The 14,874-nt window shown below is 41.7% G+C and overlaps 1 protein-coding gene and 1 long non-coding RNA gene across 2 annotated transcripts in view; one reads left to right on the top strand and one right to left on the bottom strand.

The window, feature by feature from the left end:
• LOC121930616 overlaps window positions 1-3,371 on the top strand; it is a 3,518-nt gene extending 147 nt beyond the window's left edge. The window contains exons 2-3 of the long non-coding RNA XR_006103975.1: window positions 2,754-2,905; window positions 3,353-3,371. This is a non-coding gene — a long non-coding RNA (uncharacterized LOC121930616). The remainder of the gene's footprint in view (window positions 1-2,753; window positions 2,906-3,352) is intronic.
• RERG (RAS like estrogen regulated growth inhibitor) overlaps window positions 1-14,874 on the bottom strand; it is a 152,250-nt gene that overhangs the window by 104,759 nt on the left and 32,617 nt on the right. The gene's annotated exons all lie outside the window — the stretch shown is intronic.

The raw sequence follows: 14,874 nt of genomic DNA, 5'->3' as shown, positions 1-14,874 counted from the left end.
TTAGATGTATTTTGGATTTTGGAGTTTTTCAGATTTTGGTATATTTATGTACAGTATTATGTCTAATGGGATATTATACTGGGAGATGGGATCCATGTATGTTTCATATGCATCTCATAGACATAGACTGAAGGTAATTTAATGCACAATATTTTTTAAAATAATGTTGTGCTTCTGCATACTGAGCTTCAGCAAAACCCTGAGACCACTATGCCGCCTTGTATAATTCAATAATTCAGTCATTGATCTAAACCTTCAGGATTTCCAAGTTTCCTTGAGTTGGGGGTCAGACCAGATGCTCTCAGGGTCAGTTTGGGGTTTTGGAAGTCCAGAGAAAGGAGACTCAGACACTACTCTGGACATTTCTCCTGAGAATGGACTCAGGTTTTCAAAAACAGTCATTTCTGGATTTTTGCAACAACAAAAAAGAGGAGGGTCTGTGATACAAAAAGGCAAGAGGCTTCCTTCCAGCCTTGTTTTTTCTCTTTTTTTAAAAGACAAATAGAATAAAATACAGTTAGCTGGCCCTTTTTCAGCATGTCAATGGGGGTGCTTTGATGGAGAGTTCCTGCATGGCAGAATGGGGTTGGACTGGATGGCCCTTCTTGCGGTCTCTTCTGACTATGTTTTTATGATTAATTAATTAATATATGGACTCAATCTAAGATGATGAATCGTGGCTGTGGAGTCCTATGGCCCTGCTCCAGGCAATGTTAGACTGCAGGCCCCATCATCCAGCAGCACCACAGACTGATGGGAACTGCAGTTTAATAAGGCTGCACACTGCAGAAATAATCCAGTTCGACACTGCTTTAATGCTATGGAAAATCCTGCGATTTGTAGTATGTTGTGCCACCAGAGCTCTCTGACAAAGAAAGCTAAATGTCTCACAAAACTACAATACCCAGATATTGTTGTTGTTGTTATTTTCTTATATCCCGCCTTTCTCCCAATATACAGACTCAAGGTGGTGATTTTCCATAGCATTAATCTATAGTATATCTTTCTACAATGTAGATGGACACCTCCATTACATAATTTGTTGAGGATGCTTTGACTGGGAGTTCCTGCATGGCAGAATGGGGTTGGACTGGATCAGGGCCCTTCTAGGGGTCTCTTCTAACTCTATGATTCCATGATTCTGTAGCACTCTGAGCCTACTGGGATTTTAATAGTTTTTAAATGTATAAAGGTATAAAGTCTTATAATGTAAGCCATGCACTGATGGACTATTGCACTATAATTTTTTATTGATTGATTTTATACCCTGCCTTTCTCCCAAAATAGGATTCTCTTAAAGGGGTTTGTTTAATATAAAAAGAAAGGAACGTATAATGGCTTGGAATTAAAAATTATGGTAGATAGATAGATAGGTAGGTCTTGGAATTAAAAGGTGTGTGTGTGTGTGTGTGTGTGTGTGTGTGTGTGAGTGTGTGTGTGTGTATCTCAAAATTAAAAATCCCTCTTGGAAGTGGGAATGAAATGTGTGGATGCAGCCTGGGTTCGTAGCTCAGCTCAGATGTTGGAATACAGTGTCTCAAAGCATGAGCAGAGTGTCTCTGAGCATGAACAGAGTGGCTGCCGCTCATTGCTTGAGCAGCTGCACTTTGCTTTATCGAGCTGAATTTATCTGATGTAAACACCTTCAGAGGAAGGACTCAGTTTGCATCTGCACTGAAAAAATAATCCAGTTTGATGCCACTTTAACTGCACTTGGCTCCATGTTGTGAAATGCTGGGATTTGTAGTTTGTTGTGGCACCTGACAGATGACTCAACTACAGTTCCCAAGATTCCATTGCACGAAGCCATAACGGAAGTTAAAGTGGTGCCATCAAAGTGTCGAGGGTAAATGCTCGACACTCTTTTTGTGTCTTGGTGGGGGGGGGGCTCTTAGCCTCTCACAATGGTGGCACTTAGTCTTGACCCCCCCCTTCCCAAAATCCTGGCTACGTCCTTGCTGCAGACAGATCAAGAAGGATGAGAACAGAGTAAAGGCCATTAGCCTTGGCCTGTAAAAGGTCATTCGAGATCTTGGTGAGAGCTGTCTCTGTAGAATGCCTTGGGCGGAAGCCAGACTGAAAGGGATCGAGGATGGAATTGGCTTCAAGAAACTCAAGACAGTGTGAATAGACAACCCGTTCCAAAACCTTAGAAAGAAAGGGAAATCGGACGATAGCTAGACAAGGAGGAGGGGTCAAGAGAAGGTTTTTTCAGAATTGGGGAAATGAGAGCATGTTTGAAGTCTGAGGGGAACGAGCCTGTAGAGAGAGAGAGATTGAAGATATGGAGAAGCGAGGGTAGAAAGGAGGGAGCTATAGAGATTAGAAGACGAGTAGGAATTGGATCAAGAGAACAAGTTGCAGGTTTGGAAGAGTTCAGAAGTGAGGAGAGTTCATCCAAAGAGGCAGGAGGAAACATAGAAAATTTGTTAGGCGAAGGCGATAGAAGATTAAGAGCAGAAGAAGAATCAGGAGGGACTATCTCAGAGCGAATAGTGGTAATCTTAGAGATGAAATAGTTAGCAAAGTCATTAGGAGAGAATGATGAAGAGACAGGAGGAGAGGGAGGTTTAAGCAAAGTGTTGAAGGTGGAGAACAAACGCTGCGGGCGCCTCTCATTGGCGGAGATCAATGATTTGTAATAATTCTGTTTAGCCATAGAGAGGGCCCGTGAGAAGGAAGAAAGATCCCTCGCTACTCCAAGTTACCTTTATTACCTTTCTTTCTTTCTTTCACTTCAATTGTGGTAGCAGAGCTTCAGAACTATGTGAAAAAAGTGAACCCTCTCCAAAGGCATACTGAGTAGGGCATAAAGCAGGTGGAGTTTATGAAGAGTCAGGAAAAGAGAGAAGCAACCGCCATCATGCAACTGAGTGGAGGTGCAGTGACGGATGTCTTGAAAGTGGTATGTTCCCACTTTATTTTTGCTAGCATGCTTGCTGCTAGAATGGGGCTCATGCAGAAGACTCCTATGTCACCAGTCGTCCCCTGCTGATTTGCATTGGAAACAAAAATGGCTACAAGTTTTTAATATTTTTCACATATCCCCCCGCCCCAAATTTGAACACACAGCAGCTCCTAAAGAGGGGATTTACCTAGAAAATGTTTAGAGGGTGAAATCTATGTTTTTCTGTGTGTACACCTTGCTGCTTCCCTAATGGCAAATGGAATTCTTAAAAGTTGTTGATTGCTAAATCTCCACAAATTTATGTTCTTTTGTCCTGGCATTGTCCCCCAAAGCATTAATCAACTGAATCTGTTAAACATTAAGATTTACAATAATCATAATAATTTATTATACTGAAATGATGGCTTACTTGAGGAAATAGTGTTGTATTGATTTATTCTACAGCAATCCTACTAAGAAGATTATTATTATTATTATTATTATTAACCTTTATTTATAAAGCGCTGTAAGTTTACACAGCGCTGTACATCAATTTTTTAGTCAGACGGTTCCCTGCCCTCAGGCTTACAATCTAAAAGACACGACACAAAAGGAGAAGGGAGTGGTGGTGGGGAATAGGATCAGGTCCAGCAGATCTTTTCCACCTCCGAGATCTGGACCAAGGCAGATGGACTGGAGGAAGGGCTTGGCTTCTTGATGGATGGTTAGAAGGAGGCTTCCTGGGTCAGAGAGGGGCTCACCTCTGGGAATGCTTCTCTAAACAATATAGTCTTTAATTCAGTTTTGAAACTGGGCAGAGAAGTGATGAGGTGTGCATGTGGGGGAAGAAGGTTCCAGGAGTAAGGGGCAGCAAGCGAGAAGGGACGAATTCGGGAGGGGGCAGTGGTAGTCCTACATTGTGACAGGAGACCCTGACTACCAGAGCGGAGGGTGCGAGTAGGAATGTAAGGAGAAAGAAGGTCAGATAAGTAAGGAGGGGCCAACCCATGCAGAGCTTTGAAAGTCAGTAACAAAAGCTTGTACCGGATGCGAAAGGGGAAGGGGAGCCAATGAAGGGAGGATAAAAGAGGAGAAACATGGTCAAAGCGGCGAGCGGATGTGACAATACGGGCAGCTGAATACTGGACAGATATTAAAGGATTCAATCATGCAGCATAAAGAAGTGGAAGCAGTATTGAAAAGAGGATGCTTTACCAACAGTCTAACTGGTGAGATCCCTTGATGAATCCCCCTGCTCCACCTTAAGGCATTTACTGATCTTGGCTGATGTGTGAAACTTCCCTCTGAGGGTCCCTTAGTTGCTCTATCCACCTGTTCCTAAAACTCTTGGGGAAGAGAAGGGACTGAAAGCTTCTGCTTCCAGGGAACTCATCACTTTTGTTTTTGTACTACTGGTCTTGCCTCTGCTGTTGGGTTGCTGGGATTTTTCTATTTCTATTCTGAGCAAAACTACTTGGTCCTACCCCTTGAAGTGTTTAAGTAGGCTGCTGATGCAGTAATGCCTTGGCAATTTATACCTGCTCATTTACAATGAAGGCAGATAAAATTACTCTCAAGTGGTCCAAGATAAATGTTCTGCCTTTTCTCTGGTGATTTAGCCTTCCTGCCTTCCATCTAACACCTAACAAAAACAATTAGAGGCAGTTTGGGTAGGCAAGAGAGAATGTGTTTTGCTATCTTAATATACCAATTCATGAAATGGATAAATTAACAAATTAACAAGAAAGGCAAACAGGAGATTAAATGAAGCTGAAGGAAATGGGAAAACCACCTTGTTGCCTAAGAAAAACCAATAAAATTCATGAAGCCATACGTTGACAGGTAATTTGAAGGAGAGTGTGCGAGCATGCACACAAACACACATTCTACAAAACAAAAGAGAGACCTCAAGAGACCAACTCAGATGAAATAATAAATGACCAACCCTCCATCACAGCTCTTTCATGAAGAAAGAGAAGCTTCACTGATCTCACATAATCCCTCCCCATAAATACAGTACAATGGACCCTTATTATACGCTGGGGTTTGGTTCCAAGATCCCCCATGTATAACAAAATCCGTGTATGCTCAAGTCCTATTAAATATAATGACATAACAAAATGGTGTCCCTAATAAAAAATGGAACATCAAGGTAAATTTATACTTTTTTGGAACATTTTCAAACCGTGTATGCTTGAATCCATGTATAAAAAATCCGTGTATAAGAAGGGCCGACTGTACTTTGTCTAGAGAGTCACATCAGCCCCACTGTGTAGCTAATTTTGATTGAGTCATACGGGCTAAGCTTAGGTGCGATACAGAGCACCAAAAAGAGATGCAGGGAAGGCACCTCTCTTTGTTCCGCAACAGCGCCACAGCAACAAAATTGTGCGATGCTGCTGTGCAGCAAAAAAGGAGCGCCCGGGAGCAGCTCCTTTTTGCGGCACAGTTGTGCCGCTGCAAACCACCAGCACAGTGCTGTTTGGACGCTGCGCTGCTGCGACATCATAGCTGTGCACGCCATGTAGATGCTGCTGCACAGCTGTGACGTCCTTGTCATGTGCTAGGGTTGCGGGGCATGTGTACGCGCTGCACCAAGGCAACCCTAGCACGTCGCCATGATGCTGCAAAGGGCCTGTCTGTCCAGGGCCTTAGTCTACATCATGCAAACATAAATGGGTCATTTTAATGCAGAGCTTGTGGCCTTGCAGTCATTATTGGACTCCAGTCCCCAAGATTCATCACCATTAGTTACAGTCCTAAAGTTCATAAACATTTGGAGAGCCATGTGTTTCCAGCACCTAGTTTAAAGCTTCACACAAAACTCTTCTGAATGCTAACCAATTTTGGTAGAAATCCAGATGCCACTACCACTATAGGGATGGAAAGATAGATAGGATAACTTGATAACCATTTGCTACTCCAGAGACTGGAACGTGAACCAATGGATTCAAATTTCCAGAGAAGAGATTCCTCCTAAACATTAGAAAGAAATTTGTTACTGAAAGAACTATTTGACAGTGGAATGAACTGCCTTAAACTGGTGGACTTTCTATCTTTGGAGATCTTTAAACAGAGGTTGAATGGGAGTGCTTAATTGTACATTCCTGCCTTGCAGGTGTTGTACTAGATGGCCTTTGTGGCATCTTCCAACTATAGAATTCTATGACTTCAGAAACCTCTGGGTTAAAAGGGATTGATGAAATCTGTGTCATAAAGAAAATGTACATGTTTAGATTCAGCAGTTAGGTCACAATACCACACAGAATCCCCTTAAGTCAATTCTGCTTATTTATTATCCTGTCCTTCCTCCAAAGAACTCAGGATTGCTAATAAGATCACCTCAAACACATGCATACACACCATTTTAGTCTCATAACAACCTTGGACTTTATGACAACAGGCTTATAAGGTGCCATAATGTGTTAGTCTAGGAAATGCAGACATACCAGGCTGGGGACATTCATTACCATATATCACTATGGTTGTGCTTCTGTCCTGAACTCTGCCTTCCTCATGCTGGCCTCCACAGCCCTGCCTTCTTGCCTTATTCCCATCCCAGCATATCTTTCGCTTAGTATTTATTTTTTAATTTAAATGCAATTGCACAATCATAGCAATCCATTAAGTAAAAAGAAATACAACAATAAAGAAAAGAAATTGGGGGGGGGGGGGAGAAGAAAAACAGTTTGCTTGGGCATAGAGGAGAGGGGGATAATTGCATCTACTTGCACCACACAACTGACTGCTTATCAATATCACACCTGACTCAACAATGAAAAAGCCTAATGATTGGGAGGCACTGAAAATTTTTATCCACCAATGAAAAGGAGCACTCTAGCAGTGGATGGACTATAGACCAACTATTGGACAAACAAAGCATCACATGATAAGGTACAGCCACAGACACTCCTATCCTGCTCTAATTTTGCTTTTCAAACCTCATGTAATAAAGTCCCTGGTGAGATGTGTGTGTTGTATGCTTTCAAGTTGTTTCTGACTTAGGGTGACACTAAAGTGAACCTATCATGGGGTTTTCTTGGCAAGATGTGTTCAGAGGAACTTGCTATTGTCTTCCACTGAGGCTGAGAGTATGTGACTTTCCCAAGGTCACCCAGTGGGTTTCATGGCTCAGCTGGGAATCATATCCTGGTCTCCAGAGTCATATCCAGTGCTCAAACCACTATGTCTCACAATACTCTCCTTATGAGATAGACTAAGAAAATCACTGGGCCAAGTTGAGCTCCACAGCTGAAATCTGGATCGCCCCAGTCTTAGCTTGGCCTTCTAACCACAACGGCACACTGCCAACTTGCATATCTTTTTCTCTCCTGAGCACACCTAACTCTTTAATGTTGCATTGTGGTCCTATTGTTTTGCAGTCAGTTCAGACACTAAAAGACTCACCCTGGTTAATCCCTATTTTTGGTTTTATGTGTTGCTTGCCGTGACATGAAGAAGACACATTCAAAGAAGGTTAAACACTGACATTTTAAACTGCAACATGGCTACATAGAAACACATGATTTTTAATATTTGAGTTACTTTCTAGGAAAAGAGGGGGAAATCCCAGGGGACACCTCTTTGGTATCCTTTCTTCCCAAGTGTTTTGGGTTGCTGTGTTCATTTTTCACCCCCTACAAGCAAGTGGTCAGCTTGGGCCCCATGAATATAATGGTAGTGGGTTTCAATTTCCAGATATCTATCAGTTCCAAAGTAGTGTGAAAATATTGCTGGAAACGCTTATGCTTTGCAATGTAGAAATGAAGCCAAAACTAATTTTTGGCTCCTTCAGTAAAAAGATTTTGACTGTAGATCACAACAGTTTCTCCATATGTCTTCAACAAGAGAGGTACTTATTTTGGCTGCTGAGGTGATATGAAATCTCAGGAGCCTGGTTGTGGGGGGTCTTCCCCCCATTTATCTGAAACAGCTTTTCCAAAACAAGCCTTCACAGGGCTTCTAGGACTTTTCAAACTTTCCATTGCTACCATATACTTGTGAGAACTTTAGAATTATATTGGCATGCAACACAATTTATCAGTTCCAGCAATGGAGAACTTGGCACTCCATATTTTCCAGATCCCTGGCTGCTGTTGACCCACTTTTGTTCTCTAGAGTGATCCTTCTGGTGTGAGTATGGAATTTATCATATGAAGGACATCGGGAGTTTGTCCCGTGAATATCCCAGTAAAATCGTGTAATTACGTGAAATGATTTCACATGATGTTGCACAAAACACACCATTAAAGTGGTCACAAAAAACATTAATGCACATCTTTTTACTTTTGGATTTCAGAGACAATGCATTTCCAACATCCCTTTATTTGCGCAATTGTGTATGATAATCATTTAAACAAGCTTCATTTTTATACCTCTTCATACCGCCTAAGCAGTGTCTAAGCGGTTTACAACTGTAAGCTAATTTGCCCCCAACAATCTGGGTACTCATTTTAGCCATCTCAGAAAGATGCAAGCCTGAGTCAAGCTTGAGCCCTTTTGCTGGTCTTGAACTCGCAACCTTGTGATTGAGTGAGTGGCTGCAGTACAGGCATTTAACCACTGCGCCATCAGGGCTTTACACAATTACATGCCATTTTTGCTTTATTTGTGGGATGCTTTAAATGTGCTTTAATCTCTCTTTAATGCCAACATTAGCCCAGGTGTGATAAACTCCTATAAGAAATTGTTTTTGTTTCTGCCTCCAAGTCATTTTTGACTTATGGCAACCCAAAGTAAAGCTACCACAGGGTTTTCCTAAACATATTTCTTCAGAGGGGGTTTGCCATTCTCTAGGGCTGTGAGAGTATGACTTGCTCAAGGTCAGCCAGTGGGTTTTCATGTCTGAGAGGGGATTTGAACCCTAGTTTCCAGAATCGCAGTCCGACACTCAAACCATTATACAGTATTGGCTCTCATGTAAGAGGTAATGATAGAGAAAGGATGAGATGATACAGGGAGCAAATAAATCTATGCAGCCTTGCAAAGCTTGCTCTCTCTTGGCTGTGGCTTCACCCAACATTGATCATGGTCCTCACTTGACTTCAAAAGGAATGGCTGTCCACCCCCACCAACAGCCTTGCTTTCCACATTGGATGGGGATCATGGGAATTGTAATCCAAAGTGTTTGGAAGATTTAGGTCCAATCCACACTGCAGAAATAATCCAGTTTGACACTACTTCAACTGCCCTGGCTTGGGAATCCTGGGAATTGTAGTTTATTATAGTGGCACAAAAGCTCTCTGACAAAGATGGCTAAATGTCACACTAACTACAGCTCTCTGTGGATTGGACCACAGAGACTACCTCTATATTCTTCCAGCATAATTTTCTTCTTTCTACCATACAGTCCACCATCCCACGCCAAAAGTGGCTTTGGATAACCTCCTGGTCATATGGAACTGGATCTACAGATATACAGGGAACTATAGTGATAAAAGGGATGGCCTCTCTCCAACTGAATTTTACCATTCCATCACCAGACCTCCATCAGACTTATTTTGGTGGATGATAATCTTTGCACTTGTAATCTAGGCTCTCTTTTTCTTCATTTGCATCTAACCAATTAGACTAGCAAAAGCCTTTGTGGCATAGTGTTTTGACTCATATTGGGCTAGGAATCCCTGCTTGACCATGGGAACTCACTTGGTGACATTGGGGAAGCCATTCTCTTTCATCCTCAGAAGAAGGCAATAGAGCTCCCCACCCATAAATATGAGAAAACCCTGTGATAGGTTTACCGTAGGGTTGCCATAAATCAAAAACAACTTGAAAGCACACGACAAAAAGTATACCAAAGGAACTATGGGGTGGGTGTGCATGTTACAGAAAGAATTAGTGTTTTTGAATTGCAGCTCCCAGAATTCCCCAAGCAGCATTTCTGGAGTTGTAGTTACTTTTTGATTATTACATTTTGGAAAAAATTACATTTTTGGATTGCAATGCCTTGAAACCCCTGAATGGCTAGGCTGGCTAAGAGAGTTTGGGAAGCTGTAGTCTACAATGCAATCTTTTAATGCTGTAAATTGAAGGTCCTTTTCAGTTTTTGCAAATGCTCGTGCATGATTAAGCTGTGCCCTATTTCTCCATCCCCTTGAGGAAAATACAAGATTCATGCTGCTTTCCAACATACTTTCTCACACCTGTGCATTTGTAATATGCAAAAGTCCAACATCTTATGTTTTAAAATATGTATTCCCACCACCACCACCAAATGTGCATTTTGTACGAAGTTTTGTAGATTTTGAGCTAAGAACTAGATGGGCAAAATGGAGGGAATTATGAAAAGGCCTTCTGATCCATGTATTCATTTGGGAAGTGCAAATCAGGTCAGGTTTACTTTAAAATGCAGATCAAACCAAATCTTTTTTAGAATCCCTACTGTGTACACATTTATCCTAGGAGTAATGATACAGAAATCCAATCCTTGCTCCTCATACCAGTTCCCTTTAAAAAAGACAGAATGCTGGTAATGAACATGACCAAATTTGGGTCTCTCTCCCTATTACAACAGCTCTTCTTCCAAAATAGTTCCTTCCCAATGTTCAAGAAGGAAGGGAACAAACTAATTCAGTATTTTTTGGCATTGTCAACTTTACAGTCCACAGCTCATACTCAATAATAATGGGTGTGTATCATCCTCATGAGAAACAGGTCTAGTTTTCCCATTTTAAAAAAGGAATAATGGAGTGGCATAAGGCCACACAGAGAACTGTGTGGCTTCTTTGGTTTTGCTACTATGTAACCAACACTCTCACCTTTTCAAGCAAGAAAGCTGCAAAAATATACTTTGTTCAGCCATGGCAGTTAAAGCAGCATAAAACTGCTGGAATATCCATAAACCTGACACTGACATAAAGTCCAAAACATTTTTGGCTTGCTATGTTGCTGTCTTCTCTCTAGTTCAGTGGACTAAATCTATAACCACTCTCACTCAACACACATGAGAAGGCAGCATATTGATAGCAATGTGCTCTTAGAAGATAGCTTTATTATATTAGGTCTTTTTTTATCCATTTGGTTCTATATTGTTTAATTTGAACAAGCAGCAACTCTGCAGGATTTCAGACCTGGAGATGCTGATGATCATACCCAAGACTTTCTGCATGCCAATCATGGGTTCTACCACTAAGATCTGGCTCCTTCCATTGGTGAACACTCTCACTTCACTCACCCAGAACACATTTGCTAAAAAGACACGTGACTACCCTTAAACAGGCCATCCAGAGACATTTTGTTGCCTGAGACAGAGCAGCAAATGCCCCTTCCCCCAAGGCAAGGCTCACAGGATCAAGATATTTTGGCACTCCAGGGATAAATTCCCATGACTACCCTCCCCAGCATTACATTCAATCATAATAAATTTGCTGCCCTTTTATGAGACCTAACATCTACTGTCTGAAGTGGCTGTTTCATTTGGCCTAACTGTAGGGGTTGGATCTGGCTGTTATAATTTCTTGCAGAGGCAGTGACTTCTACTCCAGACTAGACAGATAAGTAAATCTAAGAAGCACAAGTCAGCCAAAAGTCACTTCTGTGCTTTCCTAGTCATTATCTTCTTTTACAAAGGATGCTGCTTGGAATTTTTCAGATGATCCAAAGCAAGGTCTCTCCCTCCCTCCCTTCAGCCAGAGAGAAGGGCAACAAGGACTTCGAGCATGGACGTCACACAGTTACCCAAAATGTGCAGACATATTTATGTTTGGCGGGATCACTGCATCTGAAGGCAAAGTGGGCTCAGATAAGAGACTCAGTAATGCAGCTGGACAAATATGATGACCATATGCCAGACAGATATGTTGTTTATCTGATTGTTATCTGAGATCTGATATTTGATTTGATATTTTTAATTTGTTGTCTCCTTTTCTATCTAATTCTATCTTGTATTATTATCTATTGTTTTATATGTATTTTGTAGAATGTACGCCATTGGCAGGTTTCATTTTTATCGATTTTCTCTGTATGTACAGCACTGTATAAATCAACAGCGCTATATAAAGTTTAATAATAATAATAATGGACATATTCATATTCAGAAGACTGTGCTTTGTTTTGTGTCACTTCTTGCAATGCAAAGTCTAGTGAAACAGCAACAAGACTCCACTCTCCATCCTCTAACATGCCGCAATGCTGCCTGGGGGACTCGCTCACCTTCCCTGCCTTTTTCTCCTGCAGCTGGAATGCATTTGGAACTGGAGCGCATCTGGAGTACAACCATCCCAAGTCAAGGTGGATAGCAAGTACAGTATCTGATGCACTTTAGGGTTTTTAATTTTCAGTTAAGTTTTGGTGATTGGCAGCAACAAAAGATATTTCAAGGGGATTCATGGTAAAGAAAAGATTAAGCACCAGAATTAAGGCACTACTTTAACTGTCATAACTAGACCCTATGGAATCCTGGGATTTGTAGTCTGTTGTGGCATCAGAGCTCTATGACAGAGAAGGCTAAATGTCTCACAAAGCTACAAATCCCAGAACCACGGCAGTTAACACTGTCTCAAACTGTATTCTGTCGTATAGATACAAACCCAGTCACCTGCACCTGAAACCAGCTAATGGAAGCATGCTCTCTAAGGCTATCTAGTTAATGTTTTAGGAATTCATTGGAGGGACATGAAAAGGTATTGTGTATTTGGTCGGTTCCTCATCTTGTTCCTAACCTATTTGGCCTTTAAATTAAAAAATGGTGTCTATTCTACTCAGCCAGAGATTGGAGGATAAATGACTCTCAGCTCTGGCCATGAGTGACATTACTGGACCCAAACTGACCATCACTAAAAGTAACCTCCCCTGGCCTCTCACCCTATGAGGTAAACTTTATATTCAGAGGTAGGAAGCAGCATTGATGGATGAGTCCATCGGTCTATATGAACGCATCTTGAAAAAGACAAAGCCCTGTCAGTTCAGAATGCTTTAATTGTAGGCACATAAATATCAACCCTTAAGTTTCCATTGCAAGGAATGGAGAAAGGATGGAAAAATGCACCAAACAAACTGGGTCATCTGAGATGTCAGAAAACTACCGCTATCAAAAGACCCTTTGTTCATAGTCTAAATGTATTATTTGAAGTGTCAAAGAGACCAATCTGAAACAGCCATGGAAGTCACGGGCCTTTTGTCTCCACATGAAAGGAGGCATTTTTCACACTGCAGAATGGCGGCGTGACGTGAAAGGATTGCAAGCAAAATGAAATCCTTAGAAAGTGTTTGGGGCAGGCGATGATAGAAGTCCTAAAGATTCTACACCAATGGATTGTGTTGTCAGCCTTTGAAACTATGATAGATAAATAGGTAAGATAGGGTTGAAAAGGATACCTCGTGTGAATAAACAGGATGAGAAACAACTGAACAACCTCATGGCTTCCTTTCAAAAGCAAAGGGGAAAAAGCTCAGTCCACTCACACCACAGGGGCCTACAACTGCTTAACAAAAGACATATCTAATTGTAAAAAGCTGTCGCCCTTTATGTCCCCCCAGCAGACCACAGCAGAACACCAAAGACCCTACCAGCCCCTCATTAAACATTTTTCCAGGCAGTTTTCCACCTCAACCCCCTCCCATGGCACAAAATCATTTGCTTCCCCAGCCTCCCCATGCATATCTTGAAAACCCTCTAGAAGCATGCACCCACACATGCATGCACCCATGTAAATAAATTCATTTATATTTATTTATATTTAAATAGGCCAAAATAGAAACAAGAAATTAGCAATGCCACTTCCTGATCCTATTTCAGCCCATTTTCAGCCATTTTTAAAAGCCAGGCCCCTCTGCAAAACTGCTGTGCTTTGTTGAAGCTTTTGAGCCTTTGAGGGAATGACAAAAATTGCCCAGATATTATTTTTTATTTTTAACAAGGTCTGGTAAATTTAGGGAGCTTCAAGGACCAAAAAATGGAGCCTCACAGTTTGCATTTTGTCTACCACTGCTCTATATGTACAGCATGGCAACTGTGCTCGTTCCAATGTCTCCAGATTGCAACTCCCACAGTCCCTCACCATTGACTATGCTGGCTAGAGTTGACAGGAGTTATAGGTCTTAGATTGCCTCTACACTGGAGAAATAATCTGATTTGACACCACTTGAACTGCTGACTACAACACACTACACAGTCAACTACAATTCACAGAATTCCATAGCACTGAACCATGGAAGTTCAAGTGGTGTCAAACCAGATTATTTTTCCAGTGCGGAGACAGCCAGAAACATATGGAGGACCATGGGTACTCAATGCCAGTATGAAGGGTTGCCATTGTGATTGTTGTTTATATATCTTAAACAGGGGTGAGAATCATGCAGCAACCCAGCTGATAGGCTGCAAGTCCCAGCAGTCTTTGATATCAAGGTCCATGATGAAGTATGCTGGGAGATACATGATTCCCACTCCAAGGTAACTCTCAGTATATACTTAAGCTAGTGCTGGCAATGCTGGTTAAGAAATTTTGTTAGCTGTAGTTCCAAAAAAATTGCAACACCTAGTTCTGGGGGAGACTCACATCCCCTTTTGCCTTCCATGTTTTGCAAAGGTGGACCTCTGAACTAGGGTCTTCTCTACTCATAGGTGAACCCTGCTCCCCAGGTAGATCTAAACAATGTTAGGTGGCAGCATGACTGGCCCAAGACATTTAATTCCTTGATACAAAGAACAAGTTGGTGTTCCTCCCCTTCCAAATAAAAACAAACAAACAAACAAACAAACAAACAATATGGTGTTCTTTCCCTTCCACATACAAAAGTTGACTGGACTGACCAGTGAATCTGTGTTGAGCATTGACAATGGGACAGTGCCATTTTGGGTCCCATGTTGGGAGAAAAATTGGATGCATATAAAAAAAATTAATAGAGGCGCAATACAGAGCACCTCTCCTTGCTCCACAGCAGTGCCGCAGCAACCAAATTGTGCGGCGCTGCTGCACAGCAAGAAAGGAGTGCGTGGAAGTGGCTCCTTTTTTGCAGCATACTTGCACCGCACCAAAGTGCCAGCAACG

Source organism: Sceloporus undulatus, chromosome 5 (genome assembly GCF_019175285.1).
Source record: "Sceloporus undulatus isolate JIND9_A2432 ecotype Alabama chromosome 5, SceUnd_v1.1, whole genome shotgun sequence".
Taxonomy (NCBI): Eukaryota; Metazoa; Chordata; class Lepidosauria; order Squamata; family Phrynosomatidae; genus Sceloporus; species Sceloporus undulatus.
The sequence above is the reverse complement of the archived record's forward strand: the minus strand, read 5'-3'. Positions and strand labels throughout refer to the sequence as shown.